We start from the raw sequence: 23049 nt of genomic DNA, 5'->3' as shown, positions 1-23049 counted from the left end.
ATTTAGTTCTCCAAATTAAAAAGCAGTTTGTTGATGAAAATACCATTACGTACAGTAACCTAGCAGAATTTCCACGACTCGGTAGCCCTAGCCGTGGCTTATAGGAGCGGGAAATGACATGGAGCGGCGAGTCTGTTGGAAAATAATGAGAAAAATAACGTCCATGATCGCCCACGGCCGCCAGTCATCCTAGCTCGCGGTTTCGAAGCACATTAATATTATAGAAATGCCATTATGATAGGACAAAGCGCAGTGACCATTCATAAGTCAATGGTTTGTTGAATACGCTTTATGCATTATTCTTCCTTTTTCCATAAATAGTAGTGAAGAGGTCTCTAAGTCTAAGTCTCTAAGCAAAATATTGAAGTGGGTTCAAAATCCAGGTGGGTCCAGGTAGTCAGTAGGCATCGAACTAGAGAACTTCGAAATAGCTGTCTAACACAACACCGTTGGCTATTGTCATCTCTATATTCTTGGATAGTTTCTAGAGTCTTCTATTCTTATATGACTTCACTATAGACTAGACTTCTCTAGGCCTAAATTTCTAAAATAACATTTTTTTGAAAACACTGAAGGTTAAATTAATACAGTTCATGGCTAAAAAATTGTATTCGTACGATATTCACATCAAAATCAAACAAAATAAACCTAAACATAAAGTACACCATAAACCCCACATCGGCCATCTAAGAACAACATTATTAATTAGTCCACGCAACAAAAGATTTCGTATCAGAAAACAATTTCTGAAACGCCAAAAATAAGTAGTAATTATTACCATAACGGTAATGTATTCAGAATGTTAGCTAACTGTGCGTAAACAGGCGTTTACACGGTACGATTTGTAGAACATTGATTTTGATAAACGAACTATTTTGTTTATTTTTGTTGTAGTTAGGTTTCATTTTTATATCATCATAGAATCAAAACAACTCATTCTTTGGCATAATGCATAATATGAACATCTGCCACACTACCAAGTTTTATTTTATTTTGGATTGAACTGCAAATTACCGATGAGCTACAATTAAATTTTACACATCCTCAGTAACATTTGAGTAATTTTCTACTGTCACAGGGTCCGATCCTACTTATGAAGTCGTGCGTGCCCTGTAAATCCCTTGCTATCGTTACACAAAGATTGTCGCGTTTTCTAATTATATCGCCCGCTATGTGACAACTATATTTTCCACCGTGCTTAATTTATGCCCCCCATTATTAGGCGTAAGGAACACGGCACGACGACAGCCGGTCACGGGTACCGAGTGGAAAGTAATAAACGTTGATGTGGAATATATTAGTTCAGAAATGTGAAAGTCATGCTGACGAAAATACCTAACTTACACTGTATTAATTTACTTTGATTTGATAGAGTCGCTGGTCAAAGTCGGTGAGGGACAAAGTTCGCACGTAGTTCACTTTTAAGAGGTCAGTTCTATAGCCGTATTTTTATAATTTCTTTAAGTATTATTACAGAAAACAAAAAAGAGGGGGTCGTGTTAGTTCGTAAAGCCTGTGCCAATAGAAATAGATAATCTTGCAAACAAATAAACTAAGTATAGATGATTATATTTGTGTATTATGGTCTGTGATTTGAGTACTTGTGACTATACTATCGTTGATTGAAATGGATACTAAGGTTATCAATCGCTTTGAGAGTGAATTTCTTTTCTATCTTAATTAATTTACACGATTGCTAGTACAATAACGTGACTCGTATATGCTCACTGCTTAGTAATTACTTGTACACTACTGTACATTTTTTTTTTTTGACTTTTTTGATTCACTTACTTCTCGCTTTTGAGTTCTATTACGCAAATTCGAAACTAAAACTGAATACATTATTTCTGCATATCATTAGGGTAAGAACTCCTACACTTGTCCACGTCAGTCCCACGCGGGAACAGTTGCTGACACTGTTTTTTGGAGGCGTGTGTTTTATGGGCGAGCCGAATTGCGAGCAAAGCCAGATATCGGCACTTGGCTCGAGGACTCTTCTTCTTGGAGCCGATAGTTTTTTAGGGCGTGTAACTAATGAGGCGGCATAAGAGGATAGATCAGCAGATTTTACGGATTATTTTGTTTCGTAAGATTTTAAGGTGTAAATTGTGTTGTTTGATAGATTTTTGTTTGACAGATGTTTTAGCCTAGTATAAGTAGTATTATTTTATTTATTTATATTAAAGTTAATAGGAAAGGGAAATAAGTAGCTCAAATCATTCCATAATACTACTTTTAAATTTAGTTTTTCATTCCATTGATAAAGATATCATTGGAAAATATCGATTAATTTTTTTAAGAATGCTAGTTATTGATTAAATTTAAAGTCATCGCTTTCAATCATAATTTTTGTCTAACGAGTCCTGTAATATGTTTTAAATTATGATTTTAAATCACGCACTGACGTCGCCTGTCATCCTGCATCCCCCAACCGATATTATCATGGGAGTTTTAATTTTGCAATTTGTCGCCGGCCCGTGACAGACGGACAGATGCAGGCGCGAATGTTTTAGATCTCATTTGCTGATAGTCTTATCCCTTTTTATGAAGCTGTGAAGAACCGATGGGAAAGTGTCACGGTTTGGTACGGACGGTGATGGGGTGGTGTACCTTAAGCACTTTAAGATAAAATTGGTTTGCTTAGAAAGCTGCTATGCTAAGTGCCATGTTTAAGGTCAGTGCAGAATTAGTTTCGACTTTTTTTGAAAATTATAAATAACTTGAAAAAATCGAACTGCCTAAGGCGGGAATTGAACCCACGACCTTTCGCTTGCCGGGCGACTGCTCTTCCAACTGAGCTACTTAGACACTGGATGAACCCGTCGTCGTCGTCGTGGGTTCAATTCCCGCCTTAGACAGTTCGATTTTTTCAAGTTATTTATAATTTTCAAATTAGTTTGAGATGCGACTCTTAACGCTAAAAATTAAATAACTATAGTTTCGACTTGTGAACGATCCTTTAAAAACATTCAGACTGTACTACCGCAAACTATGACTTCGTAATTCGTATCTCTCTCTACCACTCGCATGGCTACTGTTACAGTATGTTGATATATCATCTAAATGAGATTCGGTTTTTCGTGTTTTTCATCTATATGTATGTATTTTAAAAGGGCTGTGCTTTCCCACTGGGAATAGAACCCAATGAGATTTTCAAAAGAGCAGACGAAAATGGCCCTAATCAATATTCCTGATCCCAACACTCGAGTTATCTTTTTATCTGCAATTAGGATTTCGTCACCTCCCCCACAGGCCATCAAAGGCCGCTCTCATTATGCCGTTATTGAGTTATCAAACGCTGCGGAGGGAGATTAGTTCATACTTCCATACACAAATCCTATCATACAAGCTGACGCCTTTTGCTAAAAACAACCTCTATTTCGGTTCACCACAAAATAACTAGCCCACACTTCGCTTTAGTCCTCCCACGTCCCATCACTTCAAAGGACATAAAACTTTATTTGTAACGCAGTATGTTTCAATTTACATGTTTGTGTCGCACGTAATGGAACCTTGTCACTGTCGAATCAGTGTCCCCTAGTCGATCCGCTAATAAGAAAGTCGGCAGGGTGTTATTTGTCAATTCAAAGGGACTTTGGGCTTTTATTTAAAACAACCGATAATGAGATGCGCGATTGGATTACGTGCTAACACCAATTTCTAATCATAGTTCTGTGTAATCAAAGGAACTTGTTATGGGTTCGTGTTATTTAATTCAGAATACAAAATTGAAGTGAGAATTTCAAATTTAGTCCGTTTCAAAGCTCCAAAAATATGTTTAGTTACTTTACTATACAGTGTGAGTCACGTTAAAGTGTACATTATGAAATTAGATTAAACTAGACCTATTTTTATCGACAAAAAAGAGGTCAAAAAATTTTTGAGATTTTTTTTTAATTTTTTATAGAATTTTTTTTCTTCCAAGTACTTATTGTAAAGAAAACGTAATAACTTTTAAACTAAGCGGTATATCTTGATAAAATAAAAACAGTAATAATGCTAAATAACAGGCAATACTAAAAAAATACATAAAATACACAAAATATGCCAACAAATAATAAAAAATGATACTTTTTGAAAAAAAAATCTGCTTTTAAATTCGTGTTTTTTTGGTTATTTGATAAATTTCTCCAAAAAATGCCCCTATAACAGGTGGTTTTTATTACTTTGTATTACTCTCTATCGTATTATCTTTGTAAAACCAAAAATCGCATGTCTCTATCCCTATCACAACATTTGCTATGATCGTTTGAACAAAGGCCTGCCACAACATTATTCTCCGCTACAGGTAGAGAAAATTTTAATTTTAACTAAAATGCTTACTTTACTTCGAAATCTTTTGTTTTTATTTGAAATCTAACTCGTCTTTATCAAAATTACAAATCTAGAGCCATTTTCAGTTTCGTTGCTAACGAAGCGTTGAATGGCGCGCCCGGAGAGGCTTAGTTCAAACGATCATTGTAAACGTTGTGATAGAGATAGAGACATGCGATTTTTGGTTTTACGAAGGTAATACGATAGAGAATAATACAAAGTAATAAAAACTACTGGTTATGGGGGCATTTTTTTGGAGAAATTTATCAAATAACCAAAATAATACGAATTTAAAAGCAGATTTTTTTTCAAAAAGTGTCATTTTTTATTATTTGTTGGCCTTTTTTGTGTGTTTTATGTATTTTTTTAGTATTGCCTGTTATTTAGCATTATTACTGTTTTTATTTTATCAGGATATACCGCTTAGTTTAAAAGTTATTACGTTTTCTTTACAATAAGTAATTGGAAGAAAAAAAATTCTATAAAAAATTTAAAAAAAATCTCAAAAAATTTTTGACCTCTTTTCTGTCGATAAAAATAGGTCTAGTTTTATATATTTTCATATGTACACTTTAACGTGACTCACACTGTATTTTAGTACAGATTTGTGAGCTTTTAAATTTATTTTATCCTGTAAGCTCAAAGAGTAGATACCTAGTTGTGTAAAAAGTTGCACGTTTTTGTCACTTCTAAAACATAAACAACAAACTCAATATTTTCTCATACTCAGCTAACTTAATTGTGGCTGTCATCTTGAAGTTCAAATGCTAAAGGGTAAATAAAACAGTGCGCAGCATAAATCATATCTACCGACAAGAACACAATTAACACCCTACCCTCCGATTGGACGGGCTCCGACCGAGACGTGCAAATTTCAAATTGGAGCTTGCATCTCTCGTGCTCCCGTAGGTAAATACCCGCTTTTAAGGGTAGGATGTAGATTTATGCGAAATACTCGATGATCTCCATGATGTAAATGAATATGTAGGCGTGTAAATAAGTTTAATTCTTATAGATTAATCAAGATCAAAGATAGTGTTATGATGAAAGCATGAATATAAGCCTTGGAAATAGTCTTAAATCTGTCAGTGGTCCAAAAATTATTTGGCCAATTGATCGTATGCTTCAATCTATAGTCGAGTTTTAAACACCGTTCCGCAATAAGCCTTTTGCAGTCGAGGAATTAGCTATTAAAGAAATTTTTTTTGGGGATTTCTGATGATTCCTGTGGTATCCAATGTAAAACAAATCAACTTTAGGGCCTAGCCTGAAATGTTAGTATTAGGCATGTTCTATTCTGGAACAGCACAAAGCTTGCTTCTTACTCGTAACTGTATCCAAAATGGGTCACTCTCCTATCTTTTGAAAGCGTCATTTCGCATTATTTCTAATCTTCTGATCCACTACCTCGTCAGCAGACGTCCTGCCCTTAACACCTGCGTCTGCCACGCAGGCCGAGGGCCGGAGGATTCGTTAGAAGCCACTGAACCGTCGCGCGGGGTCGCTATGTGCTATAGTAAATAGTCAATATTTGCATACATACGCCGATACGTGGGTTGTTAGGGGTTAAGAGTGTATCAGCGCTATGTAAGTCTGTTTTTCAATTTTCCTAAATATGGTACTTCACTATGGTGGTATAGGTACTTCTTTATACAACTAAGTTAATCCACGAAATTTTAACGGTAACTATAACGATAACCTAGTTTTTTTCTATGGAACTTGACAGACTTTTGGCGTTTGTTAATGATAAAGTAAGATTGTGGAACCCAGCCTAATTTAAGCGTCATTAAAATCGAAATATTGAAATAGGGTATAAAAGAGTACAAATTATTTTAACATCAAAGTTTGTCTATCATTATAATTACACAGCACACAGAAATAAACAAAAGTTTAAGTGACAATATAATAAGTTTATTAAAAAAAAAAACAAATGGCAATTGATTTTTAAGTAGGTTTAGGAGAATTTATTGACGTCTAGTACACAGTTTTAGAGTTCCAAATAATCCTGTACCTCTAGTCAAGTAAAGATTCATTGCGTCACGTAGGTATCCACTAAAGAAGGGCTTTCAAATTCAACTCCCGCGGGAGTGACGGTCCGCAAAGAACATTCCCTAGTTTTAAATGTAGCTGGTGACATTTTAGCACTTACTATTGCGAAGTCGAATCGAGTCTGCGTGTTAGGGTCCCCTCGCATGCCCCAACGAAACCCGATACTCAACTCTCTTGGTAATTAACTACCGATTTCATTTCTTGATGCATTTTTAAAAGCGTCCGACGGCTTTTTAATGGCCATTTTATGGTGACGGATCGCTTATTAAGTTTTTATGGTGGCGCGAGCAGTGACAGATGGGATGTAGTTTGACACCAGATTTGAGGGTATGCGAACAAATCGCTCGCGATGTTGCACCCGGTTATTTGTACGCGTAAATCTTTGACGGCTTTTTACATTGTTGGAAATTTATAGTGGTCATATTTTGTTATGTTGTCTGAGTGAGATTGTAAGGCCAGAATTCAATTGCGAAAGTGACGTAAGCATCGGTTCTCATTGGGTTTCATTAGTGACTATCAATCGTGGAAAGGAGAGAAGGAGCTAGTGCCGTTTCTAATCGGGAGTTTTTTTTTATGGTTGGGCTAGATAGTTTATGATGTAGGACATCCATTCTTGACACGAACGTCTTCTTCTTGTTTTGACTCTGTCGTTTTTAGACAACTACAGAATAATTATCACGGTGTCTTCTCCATAAGGTAGGGTATCTTAAGTCAGTCTAAAACACCATAACACTTTCAGGGCAATAGGTATTTCTCAAGGACACGTTTTCATTGTAGTCTTCTTCAAATTCCTGTGGTAGCTTAATTAATGTAGAGTCTATGCCACACATCGTCACTGTGTTATTGTTACGTCAAGAGTGTTTTTTAATTGTTTCATTAAAATTTGATCTACAAAGCTTAAAAGCTACACTTCTCCTAAATGGCCGACTATGTTTATTTAAGAGCGCACATTAACAGCCAGCGACTATCTGCGTCCACATATCGCTTCCATCTTCCCGGGGGACGAAGGAAAATTAAAACAGATGATCTAGCGGAACGGCCCGCGTTATAATTAAAAAGATAAGGAATATTTTCCTTTCGCTGAAACCCCTTTTGCGTGCTGGGGTCGCACGGGGCCGGTTAGCGTTAGCGACGCCCTAGAGACTGCACACGAATCGGTTGCGATTGTGGGCTAGGGATGCGCCGGATAGTTTCGCATGAATCGAGTTCGGTAGGAATCGAGAGCGGAAGGGATCGAGTTTTGTTTTATGGAGTTTTAGAATTTGAATGAAATTATGTAAGACGCTGCATAAATTAATAAAAAAATAATTAGCATAACAATCGAAGTCTGTCCGTTTCTTCGATAACCATTAAAAGAGATTTCCTATAAATTAATTATCCTACTATCAAGTTTTAACATCCAAGCATAATTTCATCATCTCAGCCATGCTCCCCCTCCTCATAGGCCTCCCCCAATGCTTTTCATGTTGCCCGGTTGGTAGCGGCCTGCGTCCAGCGCTTTCCTGCTACCTTTATGATGTCGTCGGTCCACCTTGTGGGTGGACGTCCCACGCTGCGTCTTCCGGTACGCGGCCTCTACTCCAGAACCTTGCTGCCCCATTGGCCCTAAGCATAATTTATGGGTTCATATTTATTTTGTATTCAGTCAGATCGAAATAATGCTGACCTAGGTTGTAATAGGTAAGCGCAGTAGTGTTTCCATAAACCTATAGAATGCAAAAACTTCCATTTAACTCTTATCAATAGGCAGAGCTATCTAGTGTAAGTGAAATCGATAGTGTACTACTCGAGCGATCCCATCACTAGCATCGGTTGCGTTCCTGATTAAGTCAACTAAGATAACATTGGCAATACAGTAACGTCAAAAGTCAACAAGGGCGAACGAAACGTTAAGTTGATTTGGTCTCAAGGGTTACGGTTGTTATCTCAGTTACTGTTTGAGATGATTGGATTGGCGAGATGAGTGTTCCTCGCTGTTTGCCGAATAGTGGATAGTGCTTGCTTTGAGCTCTTATTTATCGATGAGAAGGATGATACTGTTTTGAGAGAATACAGTAATGAGCCTTCTAGACTTCTCTTGGAAAGAATTTCTTTGACGGTTATTTTTATTGTTGTACTCGTATTATGGTTGTATATTAGATATCTCTGTGGTTTGCAGTTTCCCTCAGTATGTCTATATCTCTACGTTGTTAACAAGGCCGTTAAACCAAATTTTTATATAAGTAGAGACAGGATTTCATGTAAATAGATGCACATAAAGTAACTATACATTTCACTGAAAGTCTCCACATCGTTTCATTTAAATCACATTTATTTTGTTCAAATTCAAATATTTTATTTAGTACATAGTCCCTTTCCAGGGCACTTATACACGTCCCAAATATAGCTTGCCCTTCCACCACTTCGGGACAACATAATATGGGCTAAAATGTTAATAGTTAATCGGTTACATAATTATCATTGTCTAACCTCAACCTTCATGGCCGTTTCTAAGTGCTTAAGTGACGCGGGGATAACCACAATAGTCGGCATCTTTGCCAATACGAACACAATATTTTCTTCATCCACGAACTACATTTTCAAAGCCCAAAGCATTTTCCTCTCAACAGCAGTATCTGCATCGATGCGTTAGGGCGTGCAGGGCTGCTTAGTATTCCGGCGGAGTGCGGCCGTATTGATTGCCCGGCCCTTGGAGGGAGGCCTTTTTCAAAACAATCCACAGAGTAATGATTTTTCTGCTTTCTTCCTCCGACTGGACGAATGTTGCCGGAATTATTGAAATGGAACGTATTCAATGTTTTGCTGCGAATAAATAACGAAGTTCTACCAGGCCTGGCTCACTCCGCGCGGTACATCCGATAATTACCTACAGCGAAGCGCCCCGCCGGCGGGTATTATATCAGTCGAGTGTCACGCGCGCGCCCGTCAGGAAGCTGGCGTGCGTTGTAGTATGTACTATCGGGGACTCGGACGCCTTGACACCTTAAGGGCCTAAATTGTTTGCACACACACGCTCGATTAAGCTACGCCCCCATTCATTCATGTTTCGGGTCTAAGCAGCGTCGGCGCACCACTGTAGATGTTTGCCCTAGCAAACCAAGCTCTATGTAAAGCGTTTAGGATTGAGTATTGCTTAGCTTACCCGCATCCGTAGCGCTCGTTTGGCAACGTCGCATTTTAGTAAATTTGAAACCCAATAAAGAATCGCTACAAAATATTATATGGGGCTTCGTGTAAAAATTGAACTAGCGATTGCCCGCTCGGGTCACAAAATTGCTATCGCACATTCCGAGGTAACTGCAATTTCCTGAGAAAAAAGTAGCCCTTTCTATAATTATTGTTGATATTAAGATTGTAAATCTCATGTTATTAGTTTAGCTAGTTAAGGCGAGAAATGCAAAATCATACAGTCACTTTCGAATTTTACTTGTGTAATAGGTATTCAATTTATTCGGAACTTATAATTTATAAACTATATGTTATTGAATTAATTAGGAAATAGTTAAGGAATATTTGTGGCTTAAAAACAATTATTGTAAGATCTGGCTACATAATAACTTTATTAATTCCTTGAATGTAAATAAAAACCTATAATAGGTTTCTATTTATTTTTAATACATTAGCAACTTATGTTTTCCGTTTAAAAGAAACACTTATCTACGTTATTACAATTTAATACAAATATTGTAACTAGGTAGCAATGATCCAGGTAATTGGTTATTATAAATATTATAATATTAAGTTAGTTTTATTTCAAATTAATTTTTTTATTGCACATTAAGTGTCTTTACACAAGGTTTTAAATCAATAAAAATTAAACTTCAAACTAAATAATACTTAAACAGTTAACAATGTATAGATAGATAAGTTTGTAATTAAATATAAGAATTAAGAATTATTTTGAGAGGCCATGATTCAGTAATAAAAAGGCAATCAAACAGTCCAATTACTAGCACGGGTCAACACAAAACAAAATCAATCGGTTAGGGATCACAAAACTTCACAAAAAACAAAGGAGAGAATATGTCGACAGTTCGCCAAAGCAAAAAGCAGACAGACCTCGTATAAAAATACAATATTAAAAAAATACATAATATGTATTTTTTTTTACATAATATGTATTATTATCTATTTGTTTGTAAACAAATTCTATTATTAAAATTCTAAAGCTGAGTTGCACCATCTTACTTTAACTTTGACAAACGTCAAAAATCTGTTAAACTCCATACAAAAAGCACCGGTTACCGTTATAGCTACGGTCAAAGTTAGGTGGTGCAACTCAGCCTAAAACTAAGAAAGATTGAAGAAAAAGAAACATTTCGTTTTAGACCTTAACCGTATGACAATAAAGTGCACAATGGTATTTCGTATTGCAATCTAAGCCCTGATTGTCTCTTATTGGTCGTAGTAAAAATATAGTAAAATGCGTAACCAATTAGAGACGGGGTGAGCACGTGACCGGAGCGATGCGCTTACGCTAAAATTTCTACAAAGTGGTCAGGCGGAAGAGTCCCCGATAGTACCTAATTCTATGATCGAAGTATTATTTAAAAATGGACATAAAGAGAAATAAATATTGTGCGGGGTTCGGGTGTTTAAATTCGAAAAGAAATCTACACCGGATTTATCTTTTTTTTCGCTTCCCAAAGATGCTGAAAGGTATGTTGGTCATGTAGGTAATCAATAATTCTTAGGATAGTATAGGAACCTAACCTACCATGACTACTGCTCAGAATGCGTTCGTTCGTTTCAGCCAAATGACGTCCACTGCTGGACAAAGGCCTCTCCCAAGGTTTTCCATAATGAATTCGTACTTACCTACATACGTACCTCATTACATATAAGTAGATTAATTAATTTTTCACTAGACAGCAACCCTAACAACGTAAGAAGAGTTCAGAGGCACGCGATAGAAAGAGACAAAACTTGTAGGTGAATAAAATTGTAGGTACGTAGTGCTGTGCGAGCTGAATTCCACTGTATCGCGTCGTAGCAAGACTCGCATTTATTTAAATCGTCTTGCGGAGTAATCCTTCTGTACCTGTACTATTACTTATTCTGTGGTTCTACCTTCTAAGGGACAATTTAGCTGGTAATTTATCTGACACTAACCTTTAATTACGCCAGTGGCTTTGGAATAGGTGGCGAATTAAAAGTGCTGTTCACACTCCCTCAAGTTTTGAAGCAAACATAACTAAAGCTTCTGATGTTAGAGGATCTACCTACATTGTTACGGGACTATTCCCAACACTGAAACTTCTGTATAGCCAGGTTCTACAGCTTGACCACCAATAAAAATCCACCTTGCATAGTTAAATGGTTAGGTTAGATTCTATTTCGAACATGGTTTGGTAATAATCATCCTGCATTCATATTTAGATCTATTGAATCTATAGGGTTACTGTGCAGATATCTTATTGAGTTATCTAGTTATCATAAAGTTGCTAATATTTCACAAACTTGGCGCTTAATTGATACTAATTCACAACTGTTTATTTAAGAAGCCAATCTCAAATTCATAGTTGGATCCAACCAAAGTAAACCTTGAGATATCAGCTAACTCGATTGTCCCGACCTGCCGAGTCCGTCGTTAATTGTGAAAATATTAATGGAACTGTTCAATTGTCTAATTACATTATTTAGGGTAGTTCGATTCTTTTGGGCTTAATAAAGTACAGTCGATAACATTAGATGTTATTTGCAAAATTAAACCTAATATAGCTACTAGCATAAATGCCACAGGGTTTACTTTGATGGAGCATCGTCTTCACAATGATACGACATGAAAGTTAGATTGGAAAAGATCGCGAACTGATATTTGCAAAGATTGAAGTTCAAATAAAAGTTGTACAATTAATTGTTTGAAGATTTAGTTGCTTGTGTTGTTTAATTAGTCTTCTACTAATAAATTGATGTTCTAACTTCAATAAAATTTATATTACGAAGACTCGTAGCATTCGAATGGATAAGCTTAAAGTCTTTAATTAAGTCTTATCCAATAATTTATTTAAAACGATATGCGTGTGCGTGGCAAATACAATAGAAAACCAAATATCGGCATGAGCATAAATTATTATTAGTAAGATTTTTCATTAATTATTAATTTTATGTGGGTCACACAGAATAATGATGCCTTCGATAAGTCAGTCTTCTTTGGTGTCTCGTGAATTGTTAAATAATTTTCATAGCCTCCTATTATTTCATTAGACACTCGCACATAACTACGTCAGATACCCTTTGAGATCAGAACCTTCAAGTCTCGTAACTGTCGTTTAAGACTGTCTCAGATCTGATAGTGCGCGAAGGGTCCCCGCGACCCGGGCGACGTAAGGGTTAATAGCGCTAATGTACTACTAACGTGGCTGAATGTGCTGCTAAACTACACAAGTAGGTAAATAACTACTGGTGTGGTGTTAACCAACAGTGACCTTTTACGTACTGTCTCAAGTGCCAAATTTGTGACAGGTTTCGTTATGTTTTAGATTTAGTGGGGTTTTGGATTTAGCACGGAATGTGATGTATGTAGTTCGTATTAAAATTAGTATCGGTAGTTCGGTAGTAACCTACAAAAGTCCTAGTTTAATTATTTTGTCTATAAAATTTTGGTTGAGTTGTACCATCTTACTTTAACCGTAACTATGATCGTAACCGGCGATTTTTGTATGGAGTTCGACAGACTTTTGACGTTTTTTATTGTTAAAATAAGATGGTGCAACCCAGCCTTACATTTTAGTCATTGAGTGGTAATTGATCGAGACGGTATTTCACTCCAGCCCATCGTCTGCAACTTTACAAGGCGCAGGTTCGGCCTCATATGGAATACTGTTCTCATCTTTGGGCAGGTGCGCCCCAGTACCAGCTTCTCCCTCTGGACCGCATTGAACGGAGAGCAGCTCGAATCGTTGACTGCCAGGACATTTCGGATCGGCTTGACCCCTTGGCGCTGCGTAGAGATGTATCCTCACTGTGCATATTCTATCGCATGTATCACGGGGAGTGCTCCAAAGAATTATCCGGACTTATTCCTGCCGCCACTTTTCGACACCGATCTACCCGACAGCACTTCCACCCCCATCACTTAGATGGTTGGCAGTCCACAACAGTACGTTTCTCTAGAAACTTTCTGCCCCGTACAACCAAACTGTGGAATGGACTGTCGTCTGCGGTGTTTCCGGACGGATACGACCTGCAAGCTTTCAAGAGGAGAGCGTATCTTTACCTTAAAGGCCGGCAACGCACCTGTAACGCCTCTGGGTCTGCGGGTGTCTATGGGCGACGGTAATCACTTACCATCAGGTGATCCGTTTGCTCGTTTGCCTCCTATCACATAAAAAAAAAAAAAAAAAATTGAGCTTTAAAAACGTATTTATTTCGTTTCTTACAAGTTTCTCGTATTTTTATGGTATGTTTGCCATTCCCTTCTTTGCTTTACATAGTACCAGACATACTTAGTTTGGCACTGGCCAAAACTTAGCGTAGTAGAAAACATTGCTTGATAGACTTTATTCTGCACAAGTTTTTAAGAGAAATGCGATTGTGACAATATAGTTAAACTATAGCAAATGAAATGAAGGGCCTATTAGATGGCCGCGTCGCAACAGCAAGGGCAGCTTGGTGCAGCGCTGATGTAGTACGTGCCCGTAACTCCGCGGGCAGCGTCGGATAACGTCCAACTATGAAATTAAATTGGGCGCCCCGCCAGTGCCGCGCTTGGAGACAAATATTGGGCTGTCACTTGTTGGCTAATTGTTACGTAAATAAATACTATTGAAAATAATAAATGACTATTGTTAATGTATCAAGTTGCAAACCTTGCATCAGACTTTAGAGCAGTGGTTCTTAACCTTTATGTCACGAGGGACCGTTTTACCAAATTTCTGTCTTGTCAGGGACCACTTTTTTTTTTCAAAATCCTATGAAATTCTCACCCACTGTGCGCCGTTTGCGTTGTGTTGACTCGATTCATCACGTCACGTCACTTGTTTATTACGATGTCTTCGTGGACCACTTGAAATGCCTCCAGGGACCACCAGTGGTCCGCGGACCACCGGTTAAGAACCACTGCTTTAGAGCTACCATAATATCCTTTAAATATGATTCAATCGAGACTACTAGGCCTCTGTTGTTTGAAATCATAATGAATCCGAGAATAGATTAGTACTTAGTACATTCGAACTAAATCATTTACAAATTGAATTAACCTTATCTTAGAAAGTCATTTCATAATAAGGCTGATCGTGATACCTGGATAATTTAATCACCGGCTCTTAACTAGCGCTTATATTTTCATAATATTTACATAAATGCCTGGCAATCGCACAAACGGCAATTAGCGCGGGCCGTCGCACGCGCCTGACGTCTGTCATCTGTCACGTCAATGTCACTTCTCAGCTGGCCAGATGCGACAGATTGCCACGATCTGTGCTGAAGTCGTTTCAAAATCATATTAAACACTGATTCAGAAATCAATTTGATTCTTATGTTCTATTTTGTTTGTTCAAGCTAGGATCGTCTTGTTAGTTTTACCTTTCTATTGGAAAATCTGGTTTGTTATCGTTTCAACTAAAAGCAGCCCACAGCTGGACAAAGGTGAGGGTTTCCTCAATGACCGGTCCTGCGCAGCCCACGTCAAGTTCTTTCTTGCGACCTTCACTAGATTAAGATCTGTTTACTGATAAGCTATCAAACATCCTCAAAAGTAGATAGGCCTCTTCTGGGTATGTTCGCTTCATCACTGCCTCAAATTTCACAAAGTCTTTTAATTCTGCTCTTTTATATGTAGTGTGAGGGTTACTGAGGGCACAATCCTGGTGCCAAACATGAATTACAAGCGGAGCTACTGAGAAAGGGCATTGTAGTCTCAATGAGGAGGAGTCGACATTAATCTGTTTATCACCGCCCCAATTAATACTAGCCACAGCATTTCCCATGGCGCTTTTTGCCCCAAACAGACAGCACTTCCCACGCCATTAATGCGACGCGAAAACAACGCCATGCATTTTGTTGGCGGCCATAATTCTAATGTTTTAAGAACGCGCGCGTCCGACACAGCCTCGCATTGATAGCGATCGGCACGTGGCGAAAGTCCGCGATTGGGGAACGCCCGAAAGAAGGGTCCTACTCTGGAAACCGATTTCGATGTAGAAATAGCAAACCTAAATGAAACTTGTAGAAGAGAAAATGTCTATGCTTGTAGGAATAATTTCAGGAAAATTTTAGAAAAAACCTGCAATATTTTAAAATATTTTACATGCGAAATCGCATCAGTTGTATAGGTTTTCTGGAAGAGATCGCTTTATAGCGATAGGACCGCTTGAATTGTGCCGTCTCTTTCGTTTATTTATTTCTTTTCTTGTCTTGTGTGTACAATAAAGTTTGTTCTATCTAACTAGTTGTCAGTGACAGCCAAAATATCGATGTCGTTTTCGAAATAGCCCCCTAGCATCGGGGACAGGGGCATCAACATTGGCACGTGTACTTCATTATTTTCGCGCCAAAATGTTCCAACATCGCTTTGTTAGGAGATTAGGCGTGAGGGAGGTGTCCGGAATCGTTTTTATTTTTATTCGACTGCTTTTATGACGGAATTGCGCTTAATTGACGATTTGTTCAAGCTCCATTGCTTATTAGTGCTGATGAAACTTGGGCATTGGCTTTTGGTGCTGTATTATGTAAAATAGTTCCTTTGAGTGTTAAATCTAGCTAGTAAAATGTGTGTACGTTGAATACTGTAGTTTGGTAGGCGCAGCTAGAAGCTGTCGATCCTAGCTACTTCAAGCTGTCCTGGCAAGGAGGGATGATTTAAATAATAGATCTTGACGGAAAAAATAATACCCATTGACATTTTGACTTTGCAAGTCAGTTTCTTTAATTAGTTGTCATTGTATTTGGGTTGCTTTGAGAGTTTTCCTTTGGTTTCAAACTGTCGAAGAAGGGTTGTATTTCTTGAGCATAATAATTTTGTCAATCATTTATTTAGCACATTTTGTAGCCGATTAGGTTTGACGAATTTGTTTTTATTTTATCGTCAAAATCGTATGTTTTTCCTATTATTCTTTTGATTTCTTCTTTATTTTTACGTACTTTCGTCTTTGCAATATTTTTATTATGTTTAAGCTCAGTCGCTTACACCAACTAACTCGTAATTATTTCGATTACCAAAACCTACCTACATGCGCGCGCGCTCCGACTATAACTGCAAAGCGTCACAAAAATCGATGCGGTCACAATAGCGAGTGCGAGATTAGCCGACCTTATCCCCAATTCCATCTAAATACCGGTTCTAATCCCGGCACAAAGCGACAAAAATAATAAATAGTGTCCGCCCACCGGCCCGGCCAATATTTTGCTATGCCTGATGAAGGGGCGCAGCACCCGCTATTGATATCAGATTGTTTACTGGGGTAGATATTTTTTGTATGGTTTTGGATGCAATGTTACGAACGCATTGACAATCTTTTTACTCTAGAAAGGCAGAATTTAATACTTTACTTACATCAACACTGTTGTAACTGAAAAACAATAATAATTAATTCCCAGATAGATATTTTAACTGCTTGTATTTGACACGCACGTATAACAATACTATTTTTTTTACCACACAAACACAAAATACAAGAAACGCAATTTTTATTCATTATTTGCATTAGTAAATAAACATCCCAAATGGGTGCGGATCTACTATACCTCTTTGGTTATCCGACCACAATACGGCACAGATACTAAAATTTCAGTTAAAAAATTTTAAAGCCGCCCCAAAGGAATATTATATTTACAAAAGAACATACAATAAGGACAATATAGAAAATTTTAAAAAATATTTGGGGAGCATTTCATTTGCGGAGGTCTACACACTTACCGACATGAATGCTGCTTTCAACGGTTTCTATGACACCTTTTGCCTAATCTATCAGCTCTGTTTTCCAATAAGGAAAATAAAAATAAAATTGTCACGTAGGTTGCAGTGGACATCTAGGGGCCTTAAAAATAGCTGTGTAACAAATAGGAAACTCAGATATAAATACTACACCAGTAAAAAATTAAGTGATAGAAAAGCATACCTAGCTTACAATAAACTATTAAAAAAATGCACCTCAGTCGCAAAAAAGCTCGCAAACAGAAAATTTGTAATAAATAGTCAAAATACGGGTAAAGCAACATGGGCGGTCATAAAAAATGAAATGGGCCAAAACAGTACAAAAAGACAAATTAATAAATTGACATATAATGGATCGGACATACTGAATCCCTCAGACATAGCAAATTTATTCAATAATTATTTTATTGAAAAAAATGACAACATAGCAAATAGAGACCTAAAAAAAACATCACTCGCTCAGTGCAACAAAAACTCAATTTTCTTAACTCCTGTTAGTGAAGACTACATAAGCCAGATAATAATCTCGTTAAAAAATACAAAGTCTGAGGGCTATGATTCGATAAACACTAAAATTATTAAATCATGTCGAGAAAACCTCCTGCGTATATTAACTTATTTAATGAACCTATCATTAGAAAAGGGTACTTTTCCAGACAAATTGAAATATTCCATTGTGAAGCCATTGCATAAAAAAGGTGATGTAACCGAAGTAGCCAACTATAGACCGATCACTCTTATACCCATACTCTCCAAAATATTCGAGAAAGTAATGTATAATAAACTTGCTTCGTTCCTAAGTCATCATAATATTATTGAGAAAAACCAATATGGTTTTCAAAAAAATAAAAACACAACTCACGCAGCGTTTCACCTAGTAAATAAGGTTTTGCACAACATAAACGATAAAAGTATAACTACAGTACTGTGCCTGGACATGTCTTCAGCTTTCGATCGCGTCTGCCATGACACACTACTGAAAAAACTAGAGACCTGTGGTATTAGGGGACCCGCATACCAGTGGCTCTACACATATATAAAAGATAGGTATCAATGCGTGGAAATCGACTATCTTAATCTAAATAGCAACACGACTGTCAGATCTGACTACAAAAAAATCAAATGCGGTGTCCCACAGGGTGGAATTATCTCGCCATTGCTTTTTTTGCTTTACATAAACGATATTGTCAACATTACAAAGCACGAGACGATCCTGTTTGCGGACGATATTTCTATAGTAGTGACATCTGATGCAGAGCATTCTATCGAACAACATAAAACAGATATTAGTGACACACTGACATTATTGACTAACTGGCTTCAAAATAATAATTTAAAAATCAATTTATCAAAAACAAATTTAATTAACTTCAATAATTTTAAACTCAATAAAATTGACATTACATTTAACGGACAATTTCTCAAGAATGCGGAATGCGTGACATTTTTAGGCTTAATTATTGACAACAAATTTAATTGGAAAGAGCAAACAGGAAAGGTGTGCAATAAATTAAATAGCTTTGCATACGCTCTGTATAAGTTATCAATCGTGGCATGTAAGAGCACGGCGCTAACTACGTACTTTGCATACGTGGAATCGGTGCTAAGATATGGAATACTTTTGTGGGGAAACGGTACGGATAGCAGGAAAGTTTTTATTGCCCAAAAAGCTTGCATACGTGCAATATGCCATATAGCCCCAGACGTTTCTTGCAAACCGTATTTCAGACTTTTGAATATACTTCCTCTACCATGCCTCTATATCTTCGAGGTAGGAAAGTTCGTAAACTTACACCAAGAACTGTTCGTAAAGGCAAAAGATCAAACAAACCGGCAACTTCGAAACCCAGATAGACTAGTACTAGACACGATACCAAAAACAACGCGTTATAAAAAAAATTGTTATGCAATGTGTATCACGCTCTATAATCAGATACCTAAACACATTAAACTGCTACCAAAATCCCGGTTTGGAAAAGTTCTTCGAGAGTGGCTTATAAAAAATACGTTTTATTCAGTGGATGAATTCTTGAAGTACAAAGAATAACTTGAAATGTTGTATGGATAATATGGTTGATGCATGGATTTATTGACTTATCATAATTGACATTATATTTAATTTTTCTCACTCTGTAACCACTCTGTATATTTGCATGTCATAGTCTATGACTAAATAGGTCTTAAGTAACATTATATGTAATCAAATAAGAACTACTCTGTAACCACCTATTTAAGGCGAATAAATGATTATTATTATTATTATTATTATTATTATTATAAAAATATACAAAAAAGCCTCGGAAAAAAATATGAAATAACATAACGTGAAGTGGAAAATTTTTCATCTTGAACGACAGATAGCTTAAAATAAAAACAGCAACAAAGCATTTATAAACAATCGTTTACTAAGTCATTGATAACTCTTGTTTTTTCCTTAAAAATGTAGGTAGTTAGAGTAAAAATAGTACCATGACAATCAATACCAATTAAACATCTAAAGAGATGGGATCTGTAATGTTTACTTTTTGCTAAAAACGCGTATTTATTCAGTTAGATAATTACATAAAGGGGTTGTTCCCACCGGGACATACCGTTTTTTGCAGGATCCTGTTTAGTATAGTATACGTGTTTTAAGGAATGTTCGCACGAGCATCCCGTTTGCAGTGTCCCGCAAAAAACCAGCTAAGTAAGGCCGAGTTGCGCCACATAATTTTGATCGTAACTTTAAACCGGTAACCGGTGTTTTTTGTATGGAGTTTGACAGATTTTTGACGTTTGTTAAAGTCAAAGTAAGATGGTGTAACACAACCCTAGAAGATTATTTATTTTGACATATACACATAGTAATACAGAATCCCGCAAAACTGGGTTGGGAACAACCCCTCGATGTAACGTCTTAAATTGCAGCTACACCACATTTTTTTCCTGAAGTTTTTAAAGTAACTTTCTTGTCTCTAACGGGATTAGAACCTGCATATTATTATGCAGTTTGTTAGGTAATCAAACCACCAGACTCCATTATCGAGTGAGACATAAAATCATCATGCGACTGCGCCGACGCACACCGGGCGCGGCCTACGCGCGAGTAAACAATGGACCGACCAAGTATGAATGGGTTTCTTTTGGAACAGGGTTCCGTAGACTGCAATAGAGTGGCATAAATACCTAACACAGATGTGATGTAACTTAAGAAAAAACTGAAAAAACTCCCTTGACCCTGATTTTTTTCATAGAGGTCAATATCAGTGACTTCAGTTTCGTTTAAATGACAATAGTAAAGAATGCAGGGTAGGTAGATTGTTTCTTAAGTAAATATGATTCAAAATAGTTACAACAAAGTAGTTGTAGGATATAGGGTGATTTTTTTAACAAGGCGAACTATATTTATTCGTTTCTTTATGGATATTTTGACCCGTTACGTTTGTGTATACTATTTAAAAATAGATATAAAACAACAAACCAAATGTATATTGTTAGTCTTACGTTCAAAAATACAAATGTTAAATCAAAATGGTCTAAATTATATTATATCTTGGTATTATTGATTTAATTTCTAGAATTAATATTATCTTGCCTGAAACCCGAGAACACTACAGCGTACATTTTGATAAAATTTATGTATTTATGTAGGTACACGATTTCTACGTATTCCCCAGTTGCTTCGAGGAATGTAAACAACTAAACCGTACATTTAATCTTCAATTTTGTTAGCCTTTGAGGTTATAATTTTATCCACTTCCTTTCAAGCGAAACCAAGTAAAAAACAGCAAGACCACAATCATCATGTCATAATAAATAATTTAAACCGTATACTCTGAACCCTGGAACAAGCAAAAAGTAAAGACACTGCACCAAAACACAAGCGTCCATGACTCGCATTCGAATCGCTCGCAATAAAATAATAATTATACACATCTGACTTATTAGCTGTACACATTTCGTATCATGCGCAAATAAAAAAATACTCGTTGCAAATCTGTATACAATCTAAATTCGACTTTCCACACTATATTATAAAGAGTAAATTCAATTAATGACAAAGCACCAGTTATGACATTTCGGTTATACAGGGTGGTAAGTACGAGCAAAACAACAAAAGGTTTAACAATAGAAGTCCGCCGTATCATTTGTTAAACGTCCCTTTTGACGACGGCAACTATTATTTTATGAATTATGTCGGCGAGTGTGCCGGGTGAGTGAAGCGTTTTGCCGCGACTTTGCGACTCGAATGTACGACAAACGCGATAAAAGAAAATAATTAATGGTGACCGTGTTTTATTAGATTTTTAGGTCTTTGTTTATAGTTTAGAGTGGACAATAAATGCAGGTTTTAATTACTGGATTGTTACGTTTGCACACCAAAATGCAAAACTAAAATAAAATTCTAAATGTCGTATGCTTTTATTTAGTAAAGTGACTGATTAATTTTAATTGCAATTTAATAGTTATTAAGTTTAAAAAACGTGGTAGGTTTAAAATAGTAGTAGTAGCTATACAAAAGTAGTCTAGTAGCAATAAAACAATCGTCAAAATTAGAGAAATCGTTTACATAAATAGGGCAACATCGACACACGCGGCCCCATTCATAAAGATTTTTTATCAGCCTGTATAAACAACAAACGCGTTCCAAAATACAGAGCAGATAACATTTGAATTTCAACCTAAATACTCAACGTGAAGACTCAAATTAGAAAATTTGTTGGATGGTTTAATGTCATTATTAGTTTAGAAATACGTCATTTGGCTAACGACACCTTAATGTGGCGTATTTAGTCAGAGACCCCACTCTGAAATACTATTTCTATATCGACTTTATCTGTCTCTTTCACTCACCCTGCGTCACTGGCATAGTAAGAGAGAAGGGTAGAGTCGCTGTATTACAATTTTTTTGTAAGATTGACCCCCAGGAATGGTTGCATTGTGCGAGGGCAATGTAACGAGAACTTTTAATTTTGGTTTATGGTTCGTGCGTAATGCCCCATGGTAGCACTAACCCTTTGCGATTGCTTATCCCGTGGATAATTTGAACAAGTCTACCGTATGTCGCTAACTTTGGCTGAAGATATTGCTATGGTTTCTATAAAAATAAAATGGTGTTTAAATTACTTTAATCTTAAAAACCTACAGTAGTTTAGAGCTTTGTGCTTTTTATTTAAAAAAACTATTATGTAGTCAGTATGTATCAGTACTTTACGATGATTTGCCGATTCTAAGATCTCATGATAACATTGTTACTTTATCTGCCACCAGCAATATTTATCTTCAATCATCCTAACTAGTAATAAGCCACCGTGACACATCCAAAACTGATGAGACAGTTAAATTAAATTAAAACTCCAATCGCTAAGCCCACTGCCGATAGGGTCCGATCGCGGGTGATCGGCGCTGTACCCAAATGAGCTCTGGCGAAAAGCAATAATGTCGACACCCTCGTCCTAGGCAAGATTAAGCGTTCTAAGCCATACAGGACTTGGCGCAGCACAGAAATGACAGCCAGGCCACTAACGCTGGTCTATGTCACTTACTTTTGCTGTATGTTTGTATGTAAAAGAATAAAGATGTTTGCATAATATGCGTTTATAATATTAACCTGTTATTACTTCCAAATAAATGTTAACTCTAGTTAGTTTATAAATCAAAGTGCATTTTATGCTGAAAGTTTAAATAAAAAAATGCATTTATTAAGGTTTTAGCAGTTTTTTAAGATTTGCAACATTGCTTAACCTTTTTATCAATAATTTTTAGCCCCACTTGTTACCTTGCATTGTATGAAGTTTGAGTAGCTTTTTGCTTTTTATTGAATAGGTATC

General features: G+C 36.7%; 1 long non-coding RNA gene and 1 other non-coding gene across 2 annotated transcripts in view; both read right to left on the bottom strand.

Annotated features, from left to right (window-relative positions):
- LOC135088472 (uncharacterized) overlaps positions 1-23049 on the bottom strand; it is an 80925-nt gene that overhangs the window by 51902 nt on the left and 5974 nt on the right. The gene's annotated exons all lie outside the window — the stretch shown is intronic.
- Positions 2736-2808, bottom strand: Trnaa-ggc (transfer RNA alanine (anticodon GGC)). Its single transcript has one exon. It is a non-coding gene; the product is annotated as a tRNA-Ala (tRNA).

The sequence above is a fragment of the Ostrinia nubilalis genome, chromosome 4 (genome assembly GCF_963855985.1).
Source record: "Ostrinia nubilalis chromosome 4, ilOstNubi1.1, whole genome shotgun sequence".
NCBI lineage: Eukaryota > Metazoa > Arthropoda > Insecta > Lepidoptera > Crambidae > Ostrinia > Ostrinia nubilalis.
Note: the sequence above shows the minus strand (reverse complement) of the source record. Positions and strands in the feature narration are given on the sequence as shown.